General features: G+C 47.7%; 1 pseudogene across 1 annotated transcript; it reads right to left on the bottom strand.

The window, feature by feature from the left end:
- Window positions 1-885: 885 nt before the first annotated feature.
- Window positions 886-8,991, bottom strand: LOC144149228 (eukaryotic translation initiation factor 4E-1A pseudogene; annotated as a pseudogene). The gene is made up of 2 exons (XR_013318237.1): window positions 8,755-8,991; window positions 886-2,280 (listed from the first exon to the last, which is right to left on the bottom strand). The product of XR_013318237.1 is annotated as a eukaryotic translation initiation factor 4E-1A pseudogene (transcript).
- Between the last annotated feature and the right edge of the window lie 14,553 nt (window positions 8,992-23,544).

Here is a 23,544-nt window from a genome sequence, read left to right as displayed (position 1 = left end):
AAGAAAGAAAGATGCATTTATTCACAGACACCTATTTGTGTTGTCGTTGTACTTGATTGCTAGAGCGGATCTCAGCTTTGAAATTTCGTGTCAGTACTCCTTTAAGCGGGTGCATTAGCCCTTCTCACGCCCGATTCCTGGCCAATCCCCCACGTGGGTATGTGCCATGTTAGCGGCCAGGCAGCGCGCGCCCATCTCCCCCCGTTGCCAAGGAAGACGAGGAGATTCCTGGCCAATCCCCCACGTGGGTATATGATGCGGACATCGCCGGTGGACGCAGGTTCAGGGTCGCTTACGAAGTGCATTGCACTTAAAATACTTCGCGCGTCACGGAAATGGCTGAGGACGCAGAAAGAACAACTTTAAATTTATTTTTTTTTGGTTGCTAATAAATAAATTCGCGTGAACGGATCCACTGCGGTAGGAACCTGATCTGCGAACTCCAGTTAACCACAATTGTAACCTCACAGTGCAACGCACATGACTTCAGTGTCTCCTAAAGGGTTGCTCAACAGGGCGGCTGTTTAACACGACCTTTATTTTGTTCCTGTCTTGAAATTGTAGCGTGACGGCAGGACAAGTGACACGAACCACTCTTGAACTGACGCAAAGGGTTTTCTTATGATCGTTCATGACATGTCGAAAAAGGGGACGTTGCTTTGTTTCCTTCGGAAGTATAGCGCTAAGAGCCAGCGCCGTCTTCATCTGCGACTCGTGCAAATGTTTGTTTCCTAAAGCCTACTTTGATTGCACGCTGGTCTTCTCCGTGTTTAATTCGTAACAAACTAAGCAACTACTAGGGGAGAGGGGAAAATGCATCTCACTGGAAGCTAAGAAGTGCGGCGGACACTTCACCTTCGAGCATCAAAAGAAATGGACGCGTGATTTTAAATACCCTGAGCCACAACAAAATGCAGCCGTTTATTGTCACTCCCAAAGCGGAAAACACAACAACGTTAGCGACCTTGGCAAAAATGTCAGGGACACAAAACTGCGCCCTAACGAAAGGCGCAAATAAGGGGCAAATATAGAGAAAGAAAAAGTGATGAACCCATGCAATTTCATTTCACCTTGAGTATGCATTCAGCTCAATAGTCAAGCGTTACCTAATTATACTTCAAGGGCACACAAGTGTATAGAGAGCACGAACAGTCAACGAAACAAAAAAAGAAGTACATAGGCGGAGATTTTCTACTGCATAACTTGCAAAGCGCCAATACTCTCAGCGTCAATACAATTATCCCTCAAAGCATAAATACTATCGCACGAAGCGAACCTTTAGACGTAGCAAACCTAACTTTGACGGCTCGTAAGCTCCTGTAATTTTCCAGTAGTCAACATATTCTTTTTTTCCAGAATCATAACCTCATCACTTTCATCGGCCACAGTAAATCCCCCAAAGTGCCGCGAGAGCGCCGCTGTTCGGGCAGGAGCACCGTCCCGTTCAGAGCCGGTACTTGGCCTTGGGCCCGGCGTTCTTCTTGGTCCGGGTGTCGGCGTGCGCGTGGTACGAGACCTTGTCGGCGGGGTTGAGCCTGAGGCGCTCCTTGAGCGCGCGCCCGATGGCCACGTTGGCCTCGGCGCGGCGCACGTCGGCCGTCCACACGGTGATCTTGTCCGCCCTGTGGCGCAGCTGCACCGCGGCGCCGCACAGGTCCTCGCTGAACTCGCCGAACTCCTGCTCCTCGGTGATGAGGCACAGCATCACGGCCAGCCAGCAGCTGTCCAGCTCGGAGGCCCTCCGGCTGCGGGCCATGCTGAAGAGCCAGCGGCCGCCCTGCCGGTTGCGCGGGTCCTCCCACATGGGCTTGATGCCGTATTTGAAGAGGCAGTAGTCGCAGCCCGGATCCAGGTTGCTCGCCACCTCGATGTAGCCGTACAGCGCCGAGAAGTCCTCGAGCGTCTGGAAGGACGTCACTTCCATCAGGTTCTCCTCCCAGCTGCGCAGCGGGTCGTTCTTGTAGAACCACAGGCTCCACCAGTGCTTGAGGGGCTGCTTGCTCGGCCTCCGCGGTACGACGGAACGGGGCGGGCCTGCAGCTTCTGCCTGCGGACGCGTCTCCACGGCCTGCGATGCACGGGGCGCCGCCTGCTGCCCGGCCGTCCCATCGGCCTCCGCCGGCTCGCGCTTTACGGCTCCCGCTTGCTGGTCGTTCCCGGCTTCCGCTTCCACAGCAGGCACCGGGCTGCTCGCCTGTGTTTCGCCTGAGCCGGGCTCCCGACGTTCGCTCTCCGTCTCCATGTCAAAGCCGCGCAGTGCGGTCGACTGCGGCCCTGCGCCTGAAGTCAACGGGCAAAAAGAAAAGGCACACACGAACACGTCAGCGCATCCGCCTTTGTACTCCCCTTTCCGCGGGTACAACGCAGCAAGGCCAGCAGTGAGTAAGCGAGCGAGCAAACACGCATGCAGCGCGGCCTCGCTTTCGCTCCACGTTTCTGCCCGATACAGCCAGTGGCCTGGTCGACGTGCGAACGATAGATATCCAATTACCGTCCCCGCATCCAACGGGCCTACGCTGAACAGACGTCGATGCGTTTTTGTTTGCTGATGATGGCCTCGTTCACTGTAGTCCACAGGAAACCGACCTGTTCAATGCCTGAACTGTACGCGCGGATGTGAGTTTCCGTTTCCGAACTTACCACGCATTAAGGTGCGTGCAACTTGCCGTGCCGCCCTGCCGTCGGCCGCCAGCGGCGTCGCGCAGCGATGCGAGTGAAGGCTGCGGCGCGCCGCCGCTGGCGGCCGTCGGCAGGGCGGCACGGCAAGTTTGACGCTAGTGTGCACGTAGCTTTATCCGCAACCCCAGTCGAAAATTACAAGAAAAATTTCTGTAGTTTTGTCGTTTTTTCGCGTGTCGTACTGTCGTCTTGTCGTATTCTTGCCGTGTCGGGATTCTGATGTTCTGTCGTGTGTGGTATTCCTGTCTTTATTTTGATGTTCCGTCGTGCCGAATTCCTGTCTTGTCGTCATCCAAATGTTCCATCAAAAGTTGTACATGGTTTGAATGTTATTGCCCATTGTGAAGAGTACCGTAACTGGCAGTTCTGTTGTGATTACAGGATGTTTGTCCTTGGGAAAATTGACTTTGTCGTTAGGACAGAAATGTGTGTCGTAACAACAGATGGCTTTGTCGTGACAGGACTTCTGTTGTCACAACAGAGTTTTTTGTCGTACGACAAAAATTCTTGTGACGTTTTTGCGGTATTCCTGTTGTGTTTTTAGACTGCAGGGCTTAGCTGCTTCGAATAGTTCCTCCGAGACGCGACTTACAATAACAATACCCATAAAATCAGCAACAACTGAAGTACAGCCCTAGCTTGAGAGCTGAGCAGCTTCGTCGAAAATTCATTGTTGAAGAAAAAGGTACCCTCACCCGCAAAGCTCGGCGTTCCCAAGATTCATTGTGGATAGAAACTTTACATGCCAAACATTCCTGGACATCGCCCCAATGCTCCCTCTTCTGACTGCCGTAAGGTTCTGCAGTGTTCAGCAGAGTTTACGCAGTATTATAGCCCTGACTGCATAAAGGCAGCGTTCATGACCCTCAAATGATGTAAATACTTTTACTGGCTTTCCTAAGACGCAAGTTGTTTCACCGGCAAGATATGCGAGCTACGCGGCGAATGCTGCTTCATGCGGCCTACCGCGCCCCTTTACCTTACCCAATTTGGAGTCAAGTGCTGACCAACAGCCAGCAGTATGGCCGGTCAAACCTTTTTTTGCGCTCAGCATGACGTTACACTGTGGCGCTTAAATGTATACATTCGTCAACTACTCAAGAGGCCGAGATTTTTGTGCAGACTTATTTCGTTAACCCAGCGCTTCAGGACAACTGTTGATGCAGGCAAAATCTCGGTTTCAGAATACGCCTTCGCAAGGTTCCTCAAAAAAAAAAAAAAAAAGCACGCGTGTGCCCGTATCGCTGCGGAAGGCTGCACAGCTATAATTCTTGCCAGCCATACGGTTTCAGTGCATGGTTGGATGCTGTCGCTTCACTTCTAAACAACCAATTGACGCTTTGACACGGTAAAAAGCGCACTAGACGGGGACAGTAGAAGAGAGAGTGACACGGGACGAGCGCTTGAACGCTTTGTATTACCAAACACTTACACAGCGATAAGCCGCTACGTAACGGGCACTCCCACGAACTGTAGGGGTGTGCAGCGAAAGGTTGGGCCTGAATTCAGAGACATCGGGTGTGCGCTGCGAGCCAACGCACACAGAATCTATTTCGGCACCAGCCTTTAGCAGCGCAGCTGTTTGCCTCTAACCCCCTTATGCATTCCTCAAAGGGAAAGCAGTCCTGAAACCCGAGCCGGGAAACGCCCGCGACCAAAACACGTCCGCGCGCCGGAATCAGTATAGGAAGAGAGGGAGGCGCTGTATTAGAGCATCGCCCCCTGTATTTTCAAAATACAGGAGACGATGATTAGAGACGCGGAGAGGACACCATGCGGCAGCACAACGCCAGCGCAACAGCGCGGGGAAGGGGAAATAGTGCGGCTCCCTCCGCGTGGACGCCGCCGGCTGGTGGTGACACGCAGCAGTTTCGTGCACCCCTTTCGTGGCACCCCGTGCTATCACGTGTTGCTTCGTGAATGTATGTGCAACTTAATGGAACCGATACAGCTTTGCTGAGTCACCACACGAATGGTTTGACCTACCAATGTTTTAAAAGACGATAACTTTTCCAGCCATAACTAGGTGAAGGCGGACATTTTAGTTTACACGCCTGTCTGCCACCCGGGCGAGAAATGGGACGGACCATTCATGGGTCCAATGAGTCATGACCCGCGGGTGGATCACGTGACCCGGGAGAGGTATACTCTGGGAAGGTTGAGATAGGTGAGATAGGAAGGCGGGGTTCGTGCAGGTTTTCAAGGAAAAAATTCAAGGACTTTTCAAGGACCTTTCAAAAAATGGAATACGGTAGATCAATCACGTTACATTTTATTGAACAGAACCAAGAAAAGTGACTTCACTTGAACTTATTGCATGTTAAACTCGATTTGACTAGATTGCAGTTTCAATCGACTAGATTAAGTTCTTAAGCTCTGGGCAGGTCTTTAAGTTTGTTTTCTATTTGCTTCTTAATGCTGCTGAGTTCTTCAGCCTTGGCTTTTGCGGTCTTTCTCAGGCTGTTTGATTTCACCACGTTCTTGATGTCAGCGGTTGCTTCAGCCTTTTCTGCATATTCATCTGCAGATGCCGTTAAATCGGCAACAACTGCCTCAAGCTTCTTTTTCTTCATCTGCAGGCCTTCAACTTCTTCCATAATTCTCTGCCTTTTTGTCTGCTGGGAGTTTTCCTGGCACTGTTTCTTTTGCGATGCCAAGTGTGCACTGTAATGCTGCCTCGCTGCGGACACAGCTACTCTGAGTTCTTTTGAGATAGGAACGTTCAGAATCCCACCTGCCCTCTCCACTGCGTCACATATGATACGCTGTGAAACGTATGACAAACCTTTCAGATTCTCTACGGAGATCTGGCGGTTGATGCTGAACCCCCGTTCGACAGTGGCTTGCCCATGGCTCAAAGCAAGCAACAGCCTGACTGCTTTCCACAGCTCTTTGCATGAGGCACTGAAGCCCAAGAGGTCCCGAAAAAACTCATCCAGCCTGCTTACGCTCCTTTCAAACAGACGAAGCTCGTGCTTAGACTCTTGCAGTAATTCAGTGTATTCTGCCAGTACACCTTCTCGTTGGCTGTCACTCAGTCTTCCTGCCATGGTCAAGACGTCCAACACCTTCCTTAAACCCTTAAGCCATTTGCATGATTTCACAGTGCTTTGCACTTTTTGCGTGGCTTCTGACAGCAGATTCGCCCATCGAAGCGATGTCGAACGTCTTTCTGCAGCGTGTGCATTTCGCGCAGTGAGGGTCTGATGTATCCGCCGCAACCCAAAGCTTATAATCGTCGTTGCTGAGCCAAGCGCTTTGGAACTTACACTTCCCAGGCATTATTCTGAACTATGCCATTTGAATGCACGAATCACTGGATCACTACGCGCACCATAAGCACACGAGGGAAGAAGACAGCAAACAAAGGCACCGGAGTCGCCGGAGTGGGCACAGCACGAGTGGGCACAGCACATGTGGCCAACAGACAATGCCTTTTTTAATGGGTTGCCAATAAATCCCGCTCAAGACGAAGCCAAAAGAAACTTAACTGTTATGATACGTGCTTGATTCGTGTAACTGCCTTTTCGTTACAAAAAACCATGCTGGCGCAACTTTTCTTTTTTACGAGGACATCGAGACTCTTTAGCCCCATTTTGGCAACTTCTGGCTTCTGGCTTCTGGCCAACCCCGTAATCGAAGCAAGCCAAAAAAAAAAAAAAAAAAACGCTGCGACCGCGCGCTTGCCTTTTTTTTTCGCGCAGGAAGTTTAACGGGTTTGGCCAGTTTGACTTCGCGATCCCGAAGTCACGGAAAGCGGTAAGCACCGAATTTTGCCGAATCCACGCTCAACCGCCATAAAATGGGAGCTGCACAGCCGAGCCCCGTGAAAATCCTCAGAATTCAAGGGTTTTCCAGGACGGCAAAGAAATTCCAGCACTTTCAAGGCCTTGAAAACGCAACTTTCAATTTCAAGGGTTTTCAAGGATTTCAAGGACCTGTGCGCACCAGTGGTAGGAGAGGGGAGTGAGAAGAGGGATAAGAGGGGGGTGGAGGTGAAATAATAGGCCAGGGACATGGAGGGACAGAGAATGAGAGAGGGATGGAAACTGGGACAGAGGGAAGAGCGGAGGTCGGGGGGGGGGGGGATGAAAGGGGAAGGGGACGGGAATGGTTGAAGGGGAGTGGGAACAGAAGGGGAAGCGGAGAGACAGTGGGAGGAAGGAGTGTTACGTGGCAGGGGCAGCTAATCGCTATGGTCTTTAGCGTCTTTGAGGCGACGCCAGCGCATTTGCGGGCACTTTTTCAATGCTGGGAGTATCACTGGCGTAACCGTCGAGCGTTTTGGACGTGTACTTCGGTAAGACGTGTTGCTGGGCGAGCTGGTTCATGTTACAGAAATAAGATTTAGCGCAGCGAAAGACACGGGCGGTGAAAGACAAGGACGTGTCCGAGATTTCGGCGCACGTGAAAAGTCCCCAGGTGGTCAAAATTAACCTCCTCTACGGCGCGCCTCATTGCTTGTGAAGCATTGGCGCATTAAACCCAACAATCAATCAGTTACTTCTCTGCTCTACTCCTCAGCCACATGCCCCAACTGCAACAGGCCCGCGGCACCACATGGTCCTTGCCTGCCCCAACCTATCCGGCACCTCAAGACGCCGCACGACTGCGACACTGGGCACCCCAACCCCTGGGAGACAGCCACCGGGAGAGTCAGCGGCAGCCGATGCCCTTAGCGGATGCTGCACACCAGAAAAGTGGGAGCCCTGACGCGTAGGGACCAAACAAGGATGAACATCCCAAGTCATCTTATGGCTTCAATAAAGTCTATTCGTCGTCCTACTCCTCCTGCTCCTCCTTCCAGCGCCCTTTGTGGTTATTTTCTGGTGACACGTGCACTTGCTCTTTCCGTATTTCCCTCTCCTTGCAACCCAAACAACATTAGACACTTTCACTTCAGAAATGTTCGCCGCCGCGAATTGGTTCGGTAGGTGGCCGAAACTTGGTCTGTGGCGCCACTGTCGCCGCGGAGAACAGCACGTGCGCTTGCTTGAAGGTCAGAGAAACGCTACCAGTCGTTTCCTGGGGTGCACCTGGAGTAATAGATATCACTTTATGGAGTTTCTACAAACGTACGCACATCATAACGTGCACAGACATCGTCATCACCACCGCAACCAGGTCCTCACTAAAGTGGAATCATGATTGTCTTCCAAAGTTGGGGACAAGCAAAATGACAAGCAATTGTCGCTTTGAGGGATAGCGATCATGATTCGCTTCGCTGGATGAGCACATCACTGTCTTTCATGACTCGTTTCCTCAAGAGGGACAACTGAACTTCATCCGCTCCTCGAAGTCAGGCGAAAGAACAGATGGACGAGACGTGCGTGCGATAGCCGCGTGGGTGTGCAAATACACGCGCATCAGCTAACAACATACTCTCTTGGTGTCCTTATAAATTGCTTTGTATGATGAAAATGAAAGCAGGATTTCTGTTACAACGATTACACAACTTGCCTCGTGTAGCGCGAAAGGACGCACCCTTTGACGGTAGAACAAAATCGTCCGAGCTATCTACCACATGCCGCCCAAACTATGTCAAGCGAGCGGAAAGTGGAGTTGCTCGATCGCAGCGAAGTGATGTCGCGGTGAGAAAGCGATAACGAACGCATCTAAAGACAAAAGCTACGCGATCCCAAGAGACGCCTACACACACTATTCCGAGGACGAGGTAAAATAAGGGGACAGACGCAGGGTTTGAGTAGAACGCACCAATGTTAGAACTTAGCAGTGGAGTCAGTGAAAAAGGGAGAACATTGTGCCCATACATTCGAACAACAAGATCTGCCCTCCGTGTTTCAGCACGCCGTTTACCTCGCATTCTTAGAAGGATTTTTTCAACGCAGTGTCACTTCGGGAACGTTGACAATACGGCGATCACGCGAGTCAGCTGTGTGTTCAAGCAGTGTTTGGCATAAGACACACTTAAAGCATCATCTTGTAAATTTACAATTGCAAAATAAACACTTCTTACGATCTTAGATTCCCACCAAGATAGCATTATTAACGCTGAAAAGACGGCAGTTGTGAAGGAACTCGCAAGGAGAAACTTAGGCCAACAACGGATCCCACCTTGGTAATTCACACCGGAGAAATCGTTGCTGCACAGGCGCCGGCGGTCGCCAATGATGAATCCGTTCCACCGCAGTGCGTAATCAGAAAACCAGCAGCACAACACACAAACGCTGACAAGTGTAGCGTCAAATGCAAACACTCTACGTAGTAGTGGCTCGAAAACCGAATTCAAACGCACTGACACGGCAACACCAGCGAAAACTCCGCGCAATGGCGGCGGCACATAGAGACGCAATGAACTGTGGGATTGGCTAGCGACCTTGGCTACGGTTTCCGTAATAGCTACCGGTGACAAAACCGAAACCGCACTGACTCCGCAACAATTTCAATTAGGCCATGGAGGAAAGAAAAGCAGAGCTTCCTTTTCTCCATGAATTAGGCTAACTGATCTAACAGATGCGCCGCTCACTGCCGGGCTGTCGTGCGATCTCCTTTCACTTCCTTTCAGGAAAAACTAAAGAGCTTAAATACCTACACCTCTTGTCAGAGGACACACAGCGCATGTGAATCAGTGCTGGGAGGAAAATTTGTGAACTCCTTTTCATTTGGAAAGCGACAGGGTAGCTGGCAAACGTTATGCTAAATAGCATACCCGATAGCTCCCTAGCGAACCTCGTAGGGAAACGTTAATGTAGCAGTGCCGATCTGTCGATAAACTATATTGAAGTGGACCGGACTGCCATTGGGGGTCGACCGAGAGCGATGGAGCAGGGTTCACACGGCACTCAGCCGGCGTTGCTCCGGCCGGCGGATGCCGTCTAGCAACGCTTTGTAGAGATTTGGTTTGCCACGTTAGAAAGCGAAACTCCATTGGCGTTCGTTGGGTACCCAACGCCTGTTGATATCGACGCACATGCTGAACGCGCTCAAACGTGCGAATGGAACGTGCTGTGGCTGAAGTGAGTGCCTATCCCATCTGCTCGGATCTGACGGCGACCTCAGCGCGAAAACTTTGAACTGTCTGTCTGTCTGGGAATGTGTGGAGATTGGTGAGGTCCAGAGGAGAGAAGGGAAGGAGAGGGGTTGTAGGGGTTGGTGCCCTAGAATAGTCTCTACTGTGAATGGTTGACTGTCCAATCGACTGGTCTTGTGGGATATAGAGAGTGAGGGCATTAGTGAGGGGAGAGGGAAAATATAAGAGGAAAAGAAAACAGGGAACGGAGAAGGGAGGACCCGGAAGGGAATGGTGAGGTGAAGGGAAGGGGTGCGATTGGCGGCGGGTTGGGGAGGGGGAGAGAGAGGAGGGGTGACGGAGAGAGTAAAAAGGGGAAGTGGGGAAGAGAATTGTAGCGGAAGTCGGAAGGGAAGGAGAGTGGGGCAGACAGAGCGAAAGGAAAAAAGGGGTTAGAAGACGAAAACTGTAGCCAAAGAGGGTAGGGTTGCGGAGGGAGAGGAGGGTGGGGAAATGGTATTGTAGGAAGGAAACGTGGAGGACTCTTTTACAGAGCGTGAAGTAGGGAAGGGAAAGTGGGGATTGCGAATCAAAAGGTATATAAGGGGGGGGGATAAAGAGAGAGGAGAAGACCTGGTGAGGATGGTAGGACCAGGTAGAAGAGAGAAGAGGAGTGCAGTGGAAGTGAAGAGGAGGGGAGATAGTGAGGGTGAGAAAAAGGAGAAATAATGGTGAGCAAGGTGTAGCGAAGGGAAGGGGAATGGTCAGGTGGAGATGGATGAGTGGAAACGGATGAACAAAAATATGAGGGGAGAGTGAAAGAGGCAGAAGAAAAAGAGGGGTGTGTTAAAGGGAATTGGAGGAGGGAGCGGCTGTAAGGGGAGAGAGATGTTGTGGGGGAAATGAGGATTGAGAGGCGGAATGGAATATAGAGAAGAACTAAAGTAAGAGTAGGAGAGCGGAGCTTGGAGGGATGGGAAAAGGAGGAGAAAGACACGAGGGGGAAAGGTGGCTAATATGGACAATCAGAGGGGAGGGGAAGACTGGGGAAGGGGAAACTGCGTGAGAGCTGGTTACGAGCAGGGATATGGGTCACAGACAAGGAAAATTTGCAAGGAGAGAGGCAGGAGGTTAGAGGGGAGGGATAATAGGGAGGAAGGAAAAGAGGGGTCCAGGAAAACAGGACTGTTTGAGGGGTAGTAACGGCAGGTGAGAGTAAAGGCGCGAGGGGAAAGGAAAGGAGGGGAGGTGAATGGGTTGCGAGAGAGAGGAGGGAAAGAGCGAAAGGGGTACAAGGGATACGGGACTGCGTGAACCACATCACCCGCAATGGGCGTGAAAGTGGCGTTTTCGGCACCTGTCAAGCTTGCGTGGATGTGTTCGCGCATTGAAAGGGGTAACAATAGGCAGCAAGGGTGTGGAAAGAACCACAATTCCTACGTTGATTGCTGCGTTGGAGTAGTCTATCAGATTCCGCTTTCCTGCGGCGAATTTTACATCGTACAGACTGGCAGGTGTGTGAACGTGAGGTTGCGCGTACACGAACTTTTAATTTAGAATCACGCAAGTGGACCTCTTCCTAATCATTGCTCGGCGTGCACATGTAAGCCACTCTGTAAGCCACTCTTCAAGCAAGTTAAGATATTATGTAGGTGCAAGAATAGCCGAGCAAGAGAGATTCGCGAGGCTTACCATATCAGGAAAAAGGGAAATGACTGTGTCAGCGATACGTCGATTGTGCTGTACAACAGTGAGATGTTGTTTATCGACGAGCGTGTGTGAAAATGCTCACCACATGTTGTTGATATATTATGTTTTGCGTTTGTTTTTGGTTTTCGCGTGTGCGCAATGATAGGCCCGTATGTGTATGTATGTGTGTTTGTGCGTGGAATAAACTTTAGTTGCAAGTCTGCGCCTGTCTTTGTGCACCTCTCTCTGTGCAGCGTCTTCCTTAGCGCAGTTTACCCTTTCTGAGAAATTTGTGGCTCTGCTTTTTGTAAACGTTACACTGCCCGCAGAGCAAAACGTTTTGACAGAAAAAAGACAAAAGCAATGGAAAGAGGATACACACAAGTGATAAGACGAACAAATCACGGGAGACATTTTCATAAATAGGCAGCTATCAGTTACTTAAACCAAATCGCGAAGAAACTAAATTCCAGCAGTCGAGAAAGGAGGACGAAAGAGACATAGATGGTAACATATTGTATTGAACAGTTGTCGCGAAATTCATGTCCCTCCTTGACGGGTTTTCTTGCCGCTCGCCATTTCTTGCCGTTCGCCGAGAGGAGCCGTACCGCAAAGCGAAGGAATGTTCTCGCCGCCATTGTCGCACCCGGGTCGGCTGGCCATGTGTTTCGGGGAGAGAGGTGGGCGAGAGTGCCGCGGCCTACTGAAGGCTGCGCCCCGGGAATTCTCGGAAGACGCGCGGCCCGGTGGTCTGGGTGCGTGGTGCAGCGCGGGGTTTCCGGGGAGAATGGGCTGAGAACTGGTGGTGGCCGGACGTACGGCCGGGACGCGGCGTCGGCCTTGAGGGCTGTGCTGGGGAGGCCGAGCGACGACGGCGGTGAACTTCGGGCCCCCGAAGATTCCTCAAGGAGGCGACAGTGCGCGGCCGGAGTTCACCCAAATTGCGTCGCTGATCAGCGGTGCCCCACCACAGACGACCGACAGCCTCCGTCACCCCGGCGAGACCATCAGCCGGACCGCAGCTAAGATGTTCTCCCCTTCTCCACTTTTCCTCGGACTCTTCCTTTTCATCTTCTGTGTTGTATTTCCCTATGCGGACTGCACGGGCTTCTTATCCGCCTCCTTCAGTGCACCACGCGGTATGTGTTTCTAGCGGGCCTATTGTTAGTAGTTGGGGGAAGCCTCCAACCCCGCCTATTGTATACTCTACTGTCCCCTTCATTTACTGTCGTCTTCTCCTCGGGCTCGTAACGGCGTGTACCTTTTCTTTCATTGTAATTAATGTACTTCGTGTCGGTGTCTAGGCAGCTCTGACCCCAACGGGGTGTCAACTGCAGTGTGTATTAACTCGTCAAACCTCCTGTCTGTCTGTTTCGAATTTCCTGTGAATGTGAAGTAAATGTCCGTTGTTTTGAAACTGTTTTCCCGTGCCCCGTCTCGTGCCTCACGCCAGCGGCCAATCAGGCGTGGACCTATCGCCGGTTAGCAGGTCCGAACCACATTCTCGAATTCGCACGTAAGGGGGAGTTGTTTGTCGCTCCTCCCGTCCGAGACATCGGCCACTAAATTATTACCTCGCTCAATTCTGTGACAACAGTTCAGGACTCTAAATTTTAAGGGAAAATTGAAAGATGTCAAGGCGTTCAAAGAAGATAGGTTTTAATTAAGAATTCTGCATTCTGCGCACAGGAGAATACTCACTCACTCACTCACTCACTCACTCACTCACTCACTCACTCACTCACTCACTCACTCACTCACTCACTCACTCACTCACTCACTCACTCACTCACTCACTCACTCACTCACTCACTCACTCATGTTTATGTACCCCGGAACAGCCAAAAGCCTGAGTGCTGGCGCACGGATTGTTACGTAAAAACGAGATACAACAAATATATTGCACGAAACAAACAAGCGAGAAGGAAAACACAAATTGAAGTTGGGAAAACGACATAAATAAAACACAGGTGGAGCTGGGTACACGTAAAAAAGAAAAAAAGAAGACGCCTTTGTGACTCTGCTTCTTGTAAATGCCACACAGCCATCAAAGCAACAAATTTTGACAGTAAAACGGCAAAAAAATGGAAAGAGAATTAGTTTGTTAATACAGAACCGCAGAGAAATTAAATTCCAGCAGTCGAGAGCAAAAAAATTCCCCGCATTTCCCCGAGGGGAAGAATGTGAAAGTGCGAATGCACGAGTTGAATTTGCGCGGTTCGGTAATGTTCGCGAAAGAGAGATCACACACACACACACAACTACAAAGAAAGAAAGATGCATTTATTCACAGACACCTATTTGTGTTGTCGTTGTACTTGATTGCTAGAGCGGATCTCAGCTTTGAAATTTCGTGTCAGTACTCCTTTAAGCGGGTGCATTAGCCCTTCTCACGCCCGATTCCTGGCCAATCCCCCACGTGGGTATGTGCCATGTCAGCGGCCAGGCAGCGCGCGCCCATCTCCCCCCGTTGTCAAGGAAGACGAGGAGATTCCTGGCCAATCCCCCACGTGGGTATGTGATGCGGACATCGCCGGTGGACGCAGGTTCAGGGTCGCTTAAGAAGTGCATTCGCACTTAACTGGCCAATCCCCCACGTGGGTATGTTATGCGGACATCGCCGGTGGACGCAGGTTCAGGGTCGCTTAAGAAGTGCATTGCACTTAAATGAATGACAGAGACATCATAGATTTTCAACATACTGCATTGAAAATGAACTTTGAAAGATGTTAAGGTTTTCAAAGAAGCGATTAAAGGAATACTGTATTCTGCGCACAGGGGAATGGTGCGAGTTGCATGCAGGAGTCAAGAACGGGCTATGCGCCTTATGGCCCTTTGTGGAACACTAAACTCTAAAACAGTTAAGCAAGTATGCGCAAGAAAGGTCACCATGAGCAATTTTGTGAAGGAATGTAAGATCTGCACGCATACGTCTGCAGTTCAAGGAAGGGATGGAAGGAACTATGGGTAAGTCAGAATCAGGACCCGGACTGTGAATTGGATGACGGTGCGTAAATATGGATAAAATCTTCTGCACACGTTCTATCATTTCACTGCTATATTTGGAGATGCCGTTTCAGGCAACAGAAGCATATTCTGAGGGATCCATACTGTATTATATAGCATTGAAAAAAGGGGTTAGATGAGGGATAGGTATTGCATTAAATAGCATTAGAAAAGCGTATTACCAAACCATATCCCGTAGGGGCCCAGGCCGACCACATTCTTTAAGCAGGGGCGCAGCCAATAAGGTTAAAAAATTGCAATTTTTTAACCTCCTTGGACGCAGCACCGTGACGTCTTTACCTATATGTGCGCGACTTCATGCGAGGTGGATTTTTTCTTTTTTCCCCCTCCCCTCGTTTCGGCTGCTTTGAGGGTGGCCGGTGGTTTCGTTCCGCGGGAAACTTGTGTTGTACTATTTATATTTTTATTCCTGCTATTTCTTGTTTATACATTTGTATACTTTTTTGCGTGTGTGTGGCTTACAGTTCAGGCACGAGCTGTGACACAATGCTGGCGAATTAAAAGGCCAGACACTACAGAAATATATATATATATGTGGTAGCTAAAAATGCGTCGCAGGAAACAGACACAAACTGCTCATCTATACCCATCAGTGGATCTCTAAAAGTGACAATTTTTTGCCGCTATTTGGACTCCGAGATCACTATCGTAAAAATAGTGCGCCAAGGAGATACCTTTTTTACTTAGTTTTATCTCTGCTGCGACTACCGTGACTTCAAGCTCACGGGCAACTACTCATTAGTCCCAGCGAAAAGAATATACGTATCTGAGTGAGTATAACACTATGGTCCCTGTAACACTGTATTAAATGAGAGGTCATGGGGCCCTGGGGGAGCAAGGATGAGGAGAAAAGGGGAAGGTCACAACTCACACAATGAACACAGTTGCAGTCTTGGGGTCCTAATCGCAAAATGAACACATTAAAGTCAGTCAGTGGCAGCAAAACGCAGAGTTCACACTTAAATGTACAGTTCACACTGTGGACAATGCGGTTCACACTGAAAACAGTGCACGCTGCAGACAGTTCACATTGTATACCGAACGGGAAAGTCGGCCAGGCTGCTACACCAATTTGTAGAGTCTGTTTTCAAGGGCGTACTCGGTAATTGCTTCTAGTGCGGTGGGATCGTCACGGACCCGACTAACATGTTCCTGTTCAGTCGCAGGGGCGGTACCTAGAGTTAAAAGCTGGTGGCGATTACGGTCCAATAATGGACAGAGCCAAATTAAGTGGTAACGATTTGGTGTGCCTTCCCGATTACAGGGGGGGGGGCATCAGCGCCATTCGGATCCTGCTGGAGCTGTCTATTTATAAATAACGTATCTTATGCAGCAAAATCTCTGTGTGCATGAAGCACAAATTGTTAAAAATAACTAATCGACATTGGCAACAGCGTGAGTGGTAGCACGCATGATTACTGATATCAAACTCGGCCTGGTGGCTTCAGTGAGGAGACTGTGGTCAATAGCCCTGTACAGAAGACATATATCAAACTCCTCGAGTACTTCAGTTGCTGTACAATCCAACTATTACTTAGCCCTTGGTTGGTATACATTTTCGATATTGTTTCCCTAAATTGTTATGACCAGCAGTGTAAATTATGCAGAATTCATGACCGAGTGTAAAACGTGTACGTTTGAGCTGGTGTCTTTCTTATCAATGTATCACCCTTAAGAACGATTCACACCTTCCATTGCTGTTAACAAAATGTCAATGTTTTCCTTAGTGGCACTGTTCCTGATAAAGAATAATGCAATGAAGTTAATGTTAACGAAATTCAATGTAATAGTGCTCATGAAAGTGCCAAAATGTAGCAGCTCATGCAGCTGTAATATTTCGCAAGAGTAGGACAGTTTGTAAATGTAGTCATGGGTAATTGGCTGCCTTTCTTGTAATCCTTACCTGCACCACCGAATCGTGTTTTGAGCTGTGTATATAGTGAAAGAGCACCCAACTCAATTGTATACCCTTCTGTGTGCTGTAGAATGAGCTTTCAATGAGGGTGTTTGCTTTCCGGACCGTGTATAATTGCCACATGCGCGTGAAAGCGTCCATCCGCGCGCGCGCACTTCGAGCACCGAGTCGAGCGCTTATTTAGGAACACGATCGGAGGTCAGCGTCAACTTGCAGGTGCGCAAGAAGAGCGCGGAGAGATCAGGGGCTCAGGTACAAAAGGCTAGCTTCTATCACATGTGCGTCAGCTTCCCCAGCGCCGCAGGCCAGCCCCGCCCACGGAGCGAAACCATCGGCCGCCGGCCAAGCAGTCGAAATGAGGGGAGGGGGAAAAAAGAAGAAATCCACCTCGCATGAAGTCGCGCACATATAGGTAGAGACGTCACGGTGCTGCGTCCAAGGAGGTTAAAAAATTGAAATTTTTTAAATCTCTTTGGCTGCGCCCCTGCTTAGAGGGTGTGGTCGGCCTGGGCCCCTACGGGATATGGTTTGGGAATACGCCATTAGAAAATATTGCATAATAGTAATCAATCAATCAATCAATCATGTTTATTTACGTGCCCAGGACCAGCCAAAACCTGAGTGCTGGCGCAGGAAAGTTACATAAAAACAAAATACAAGAAACATATTGCAAGAAACAAACAAGTGACAAGACGCACACAAATTGATGTAGTGGAACTGACAAATAAAACACAGGCGGAGGGAAAAGTGGGTGCAGGTAAAAAAAATATAAAAGGACTTCTTTGTGGCTGTGCTTGTAAAGACCACACAACAAGCAGATCAACAAAGTTTGACAAAAAACAAGAAAAACAATGGCAAGAGGAAGAGGCAAATGACAAGATGAACAAATCAAAGGAAACATTTGCAAAATAGGAAACTGTCAATCGGTTGAACAGAACCACGGGGAAACTAAATTCCAGCAATCGAGAAAAACAAGAACGACAGAGACATTATAGTAGGTTAACATACTGTATCGTACACCTCAATACGGTAACTACTAAAAGCTTTGAAAGATATAAACGCTTGCAAGAGTTCTCCATTCTGCACACAGGAGAGTGATTCGAGTTGTGCGCAGTGGTCAAGAACTGGCGATGCGACTCGGTGGACCTTTGTGGAACACTAAACTGTGAACAGTTAAGCAGGTCCATGCAAGAAAGGTCACCAGGAATAATTCGAACAATAATAATATGAACAATAACAACAATAATAATAACAATATTCAATCAATCAATCAGCCATTAGTTTGCACGCCCATAGGAACAGCTGAGGGGCCTTTGTGCTGGAGCACGGAAACAAGAACACACGAAAAAGATGAACATATCTCGCAAAAAGATATGAGGGTAATAGTTGTGGTTACACACGAAGAAAACTACATATTTTGACATAGACACACAGAAACACGCACTTACAAGCGCCCATTCATACGCACAAGTAATGCGTAACAGTTAGGCATATCTGACAAGAGTAAATGAGGCAATTAAAACGGAATTAAAAGAGAAGAACGAAAGGACCGCGTATGTTGAAGTCACAGAATGAAACTCAATCAAGTTCATGAACACAGGGATAAAATACAAATACAGAACAAGTAAAGTTGACAGTTACGCCAAAACAAACTCAGAGACATGTTTGATAAACAGTGTAGGCAATCAATAAATACATCAAGGTAATCCAAATACCGATTGCAGAGTGCATTACAGGGGCACACGACACGCCGACATTTGGGATTGTAACAGGTATTATGTTCCCTGGTCCACGTTTGCGGCACGTGAAAAAGAACACGTAGAGAGAGAACCCAAGGCGCCAAGTTCACGTCTGGGCTGTGTGGAGTCCGGCGTTGACAACACTGCTCACCTGTTTTTGAGGGACTAGTGACGCGGGGAGGTTGCTATAGATAGGAGTGTTTTGCAGGCTCATCTCGACAGGGGAGGAAGAACGACGTTGGTTGGGAGCCGGAGTTGACCGTCTGTGGGGACACTTCCAAGTGGTGTACCTTGACATGGCACGAAGTCGACGGCCTTCCAATGATTGTGACAAATCTTTGGTCAGAAGCCTAGGTTCGGGAGGCACTGGCCGCAAGACCAATGTCCCGCCGCGACAGCTCGAGTTCGAGAAGGTGGCCCGCACTTTCCTGGACACCTCGGATCTGCTCAGGGAGAGGAAGGAAGCGAATTGTTTTCGCGTGCTGGCGGAGGGGGGACTTTGCAAGGAGGGAAAGAAGGAAGGCAGAAACATGGGAAATTGTGCGTCTGACTGCACTACACACATGCGAATGGGGACACGGGAATGGAAAGGGATCGAAAGGAAGTAGAGCAGCTGAAAAGTTTCTGGTTTCACTGGGATCGGGAGGGAGAGCGGAGTGTTAGTTAGCAGGACACGCACAAAATGAGTAATAAATAGTGCACAGCTGACCGAACTTGGCGCAGCGGAGTTGTGAAAATGATGCGGATGCGTATGTCTGTGTGAAACAGGGTTTTGCGGCACTGTAATGATAGCAGGCTCCCGTAATCATTCAAAATTGAGGAAGAAGGAAGGCTGCCTATGGATATCGCTGCCCCTCCTCATTATATGGGTAAAATTTATATGGTACTTTTATACCGTTATATGACAGATTACACTGAAAGTTCACAACGAAAATCCAGGAATGTATAATCTCAATGTGATTGAGTTTCGGTCGATTTCTTCTCCTTTTTTGTACAAGTAGCATTTTTTACGCATTATGTTGGAGTGCGAGTATCAGTTACAACTGCGACGTATATTGCGGTCGTCGCAACACGTGTTAGTGCGTTGCTTGAACTCATCGTCATGACTGCTTTGTCACGGCCTATTGGTAACCGTACAAGGGACTCTTACATAACTTATTATTGTTGGCCTTGTTGGCAGCCAAAACTACTAGGTCATTGTAAACAATATGATTCTGGAGATACTACCGGCAGAGGGGATTTCCCTGCACAACAGCCGCGTCAGCGTGACCAGGGAAATTCTAGAAGCAGCACAAATACTGTGCGCAGAAATGAATGCGTTAGCGGGATTTCCGTTTCCTTATCAAATCCAAGAGCTTGATTTCTTTGCATAGCCAGCACTGGGAAAACTTCGTTTATCTTTCTTTGTTCCGGCGTTTTTTTTTCAATCCGATATAAATACGCACATCAGCAATGCGCAACATTTATTGGAAAGTTTTTGTCCTTTCTGTGCTTTTAGTCGTAGCGAAAGCCACAATCCACCAACACGCTCGAACTTTTTACCGTAACCAATCTTTCTTTATATAGTTTGGGTGCCAGGACACGAATCCCTTGAGGGGAATGAGGCGGCTCACGCCGCTACCCGCGATTACATACACCGGGCCGTTTCTCTCACGGTGCAGTCACCACCTCATCCACCTAATCCGCAACCTCTCTTGCGCTACACAGATATATTGGCGGACTACCGACACAAACGGCAAATTTTCCCCATTCCACACCACCAACTCACAAGGGATGAAGCAACAACGTTCAGACGACTTCAAACTAACACGTATCCACACCGTACCCTTCTTCATGCCATTTATCCGACAGACTATCCAGCCACCTGCCACTACTGCCCAGCGCTCGGTACCCTATTCCATCAGGTGTGGGAGTGCCAAAAGACACCGGACCTGCACCCAATCCCCAACCCCTCTATACAACAGTGGACGGCGCGGTTGACCAGCAAGGACCCTACGTTCTAGCTTGACCTGGTGCAAAGGGCCCGCGCAGCCAGCCGTAGCCAGGGGATCCCGGACTAGGGATCCCCTCCACCGGGCGGGTGCCCTAACAACTGCACCTGTTGTTTAATAAAGATTTTCCTCCTCCTCCTCCTCCGAGCTTGAAAGAAATCGTCCGCTAGCAACAGAAATACCACGTTTAATAATAATAATAATCACAACCAATCAATCAATCAATCTTATTAAATTTTCCACGGACAGCCGAAGTCTTCGTTCGGGCCCACTCGGAGGGAAAAGACAGGCGGCACAGAAACATATAGGCGACTGACACGTAAACAATCAGTAAGAAAATCGAATAAGTAAGAAGATGTAGAAAACAACAAAGTTATTTATTTATTTATTTAGAAAATACTGCAGGCTAAGAATAGCCCAGGCAGGAGTGGGGGTGGTACAATACAAGAACATGACCAAAAAAGGAAACAAATAAAGGTGGCACGAACTAACAGGGAAATATACAACATATTACGGTACAAGATCTAAGTGATCACTTCAAAAAAAATTTCAATACACCTTAACACATTTCTAGATTCAAAAATGTGATGTGGTAGTTCGTTCCATTCTGTTATTGTGCGAGGAAAGAAAGAGTATTTGAAATTGTTAGTTCAAGCAAAGATAGGAGTGAAGTTTTGGGAATGATATCGTCTAGTTGGACGCGAAGATAACGGGGTAAAAATGTTTGATAGGTCAAGTAGACTTTTTTGCTGGATAGATAGAAAAGAAATTTTAGTCTCAATTGCTGTTTTCCTGCGACATTCTAAAGTTTGAATTTTGTTATCATGCATTAGTTCAGTTTGGGAATCAGACTGGCGAAATCGGTTGAAAATAAAACAGACGGCTAACCTTTGGATTTTCTCTAGATGACGGTTAATATCTTTTTTAGTATGCGGATCCCACACCTCACATGCATATTCCAAACCAGACCTGATTATTGTATTGTATGCTAGCAGTTTTGTACTGGGGGGAGAACTACCGAGTCTATGCCTTAGTCTATGCCTTAGCAATAGTTAAAAATAAACTATTGGCATCCAACCTACACAACCCGATTAGTGTACGCTGTAATATCTAATTCATTGAAAAAGGCCATTGTACAATAGGCATACCAATAGCAGAAGGTCAGTAGAATAAAAATGCCTACAAGTACGTGGTAACATGAAGGTTCAATTCACATGAATGCACGAAACAAAACACGAAAATATTTATGGATAATAATGACAGAAAATAACAAGTCCTAGAAAAATCTGTTGCTGTGGCCCGACCTGGCCCGTTAGAAATACGCGATGTATGACGCGATGTTGACTGAGACGAGTTGACTAGGTGAACAATCAATCAATCAATCAATCAATCAATCAATCAATCAATCAATCAATCAATCAATCAATCAATCAATCAATCACAATCAATCAATCAATCATAAATAAATAAATAAATAATTAATTAAATAAATAAATAAATAAATAAATCTTGTAATAACGTGCCCAGGAACAGCAAGAGGGCCTTTGCGCTGGCGCACGAAAACAAAACATGCAAGGTACGATGGCCATACCCAACAAGTAATGCAATTAAGGGACAGCATTGCTGACACATTCACAAAAAAATTACACACTGTTGTACACCTGAATATATATGCACCAACAAAAAGAACCACAAAAACACACATATACACAAAAACACAGGTACAGCGCATTTGTGTGCGGCATGTGACACCACGCCAGTGGTCATTATATACAAATATTTTTAAGAATATTCGTGATAAGAATGTTTATTGGTGAATCAAGTAGTGAATCAAGATAGCTTATATTTAAGAAAAGCAGTATATACTAAATATACATGTAGAGAAGACTAGAGATTCAATGAAGGGAACTGAAAAAAAGATAGAAAGAATTGTTTTGCAAAGATTTCATGCTCAAGAAACCGCGGGTGAACCGGGGATAAAGGTCACTTATATCCAGAATGCTGGAGATCCGCAGAAAGAGCCGACGAGATGTCAACTTGACGGAGCCGCAGACCCCCTCCCCCCCCCTCCTCCTCCCCCTCCCCCCTTCCCACTGGCCGCTTGAACAGCATTAATAAAAGTTGTACGAGGATCTAACAATACTTGTTTGTCACAGCAATCGGGTTTGTAGAAAATCATTAAAATACAGTGACATGGGAAAAACAACAGTAGAAACTGTGAGCTCGATGATTGCTATAAACGAGCAACGGAAAGACATATATTTGCTGCACTCGTCAGTGGCAACCTAAGCACATAAAAACGCAAGGAAGCTCTACAAGAAAAGCAATCAAGCACACATTAGAAATACACCAACAAAAACAACACTCTCAGAAGGAGATGAGAAAATTGCGCAGATTCCTAAAGGTCATACCTTCTGATGCTGCGTTTCTAGAAAGAAATGTGGTGAGCATTCTTGGTAGTCGGTTCTCGAGCATTTGTTGTCCGTAAGATGTCCTGTATGCCAAAACGCTCCAGTGTTTTGTGTGTCACGTGTTGTACACAATATCATTTGCTTTTAATTTTGCCAGCTGTTTAAGGAAAGATCTGCGCATTTTTAATTCTTGTTTATAAACCTTGCAAAGACGGTAGTCGAATATTGTGGTTAGCGGCATTACATTGTATTTTTCGAATAAAGGTTGCGTGTGGTGATGGAAAGAAATGTTTTTGAGCATCATAGTGACCTCTTTCTGTACCCGGTGAATTTTTCGCAAGTTTTCCTGAGTAGTTGTTCCCCAGACCAAATGGCAATAGTTTAACCTGGAAGGAAACAATGTGTTATATATGAGCAATATAATTTTAGGCGGTAGAATATGTCTATGGCAGTATAGAAGGCCAACTACTTGAGACAATTTTTTTGTGAGTAATGTTACGTGCTCATCCCAGGATAAATGTTCTTGAAATATGACGCCGAGTAGTTTTACTGATGGTACTATCTGCACTTTGACAGAGTTTAAAGAAATAACACTGTCAATTATTACTGGCTTATTTCTGGCGCGGAACAATTCTGCTTTCGTCTTTGGACCGCCAGTCTTTAAACCATCTTGCTCCACCCATACTTCTAGTTTCCGCAAAGTTGAATTTGCATGTACAATTATTTCGTGCGCCGATTTACCATGGAGGAATATACTCGTGTCATCGGCATAGATGATAAACTTAGCGCATGATGGTATGCCAATAATATTATTTACGTAGGTATTAAAAAGAAAGGGTCCCAGAATACTGCCCTGTGGTGCCCCAGATTTTGCCCGACAAGGGTCTGACGAAAAGCCATACAAGGCTACGATTTGATTACGATCTTTGAGGTAAGATTTAATGAAGGAGACTGCCACAACACGTATACCGTAGCTCTCTATAGCTTCCGTAATAGCAAATTGTGGTTGATATGGTCCAATGCTTTTGTTAAATCAATAAACAGACCGAGTACCGTGTTTTCTCGGTCTAATTGAGACAAGATATATTCTTTTTGATGTATAAGCGCAAACTCCGTTCCAAGA

This window comes from Haemaphysalis longicornis, unplaced genomic scaffold (assembly GCF_048455015.1).
Source record: "Haemaphysalis longicornis isolate Haplotype H1 unplaced genomic scaffold, Haemaphysalis longicornis Haplotype H1 scaffold_8, whole genome shotgun sequence".
NCBI lineage: Eukaryota > Metazoa > Arthropoda > Arachnida > Ixodida > Ixodidae > Haemaphysalis > Haemaphysalis longicornis.
This window is presented reverse-complemented; position numbering and strand designations above follow the sequence as displayed.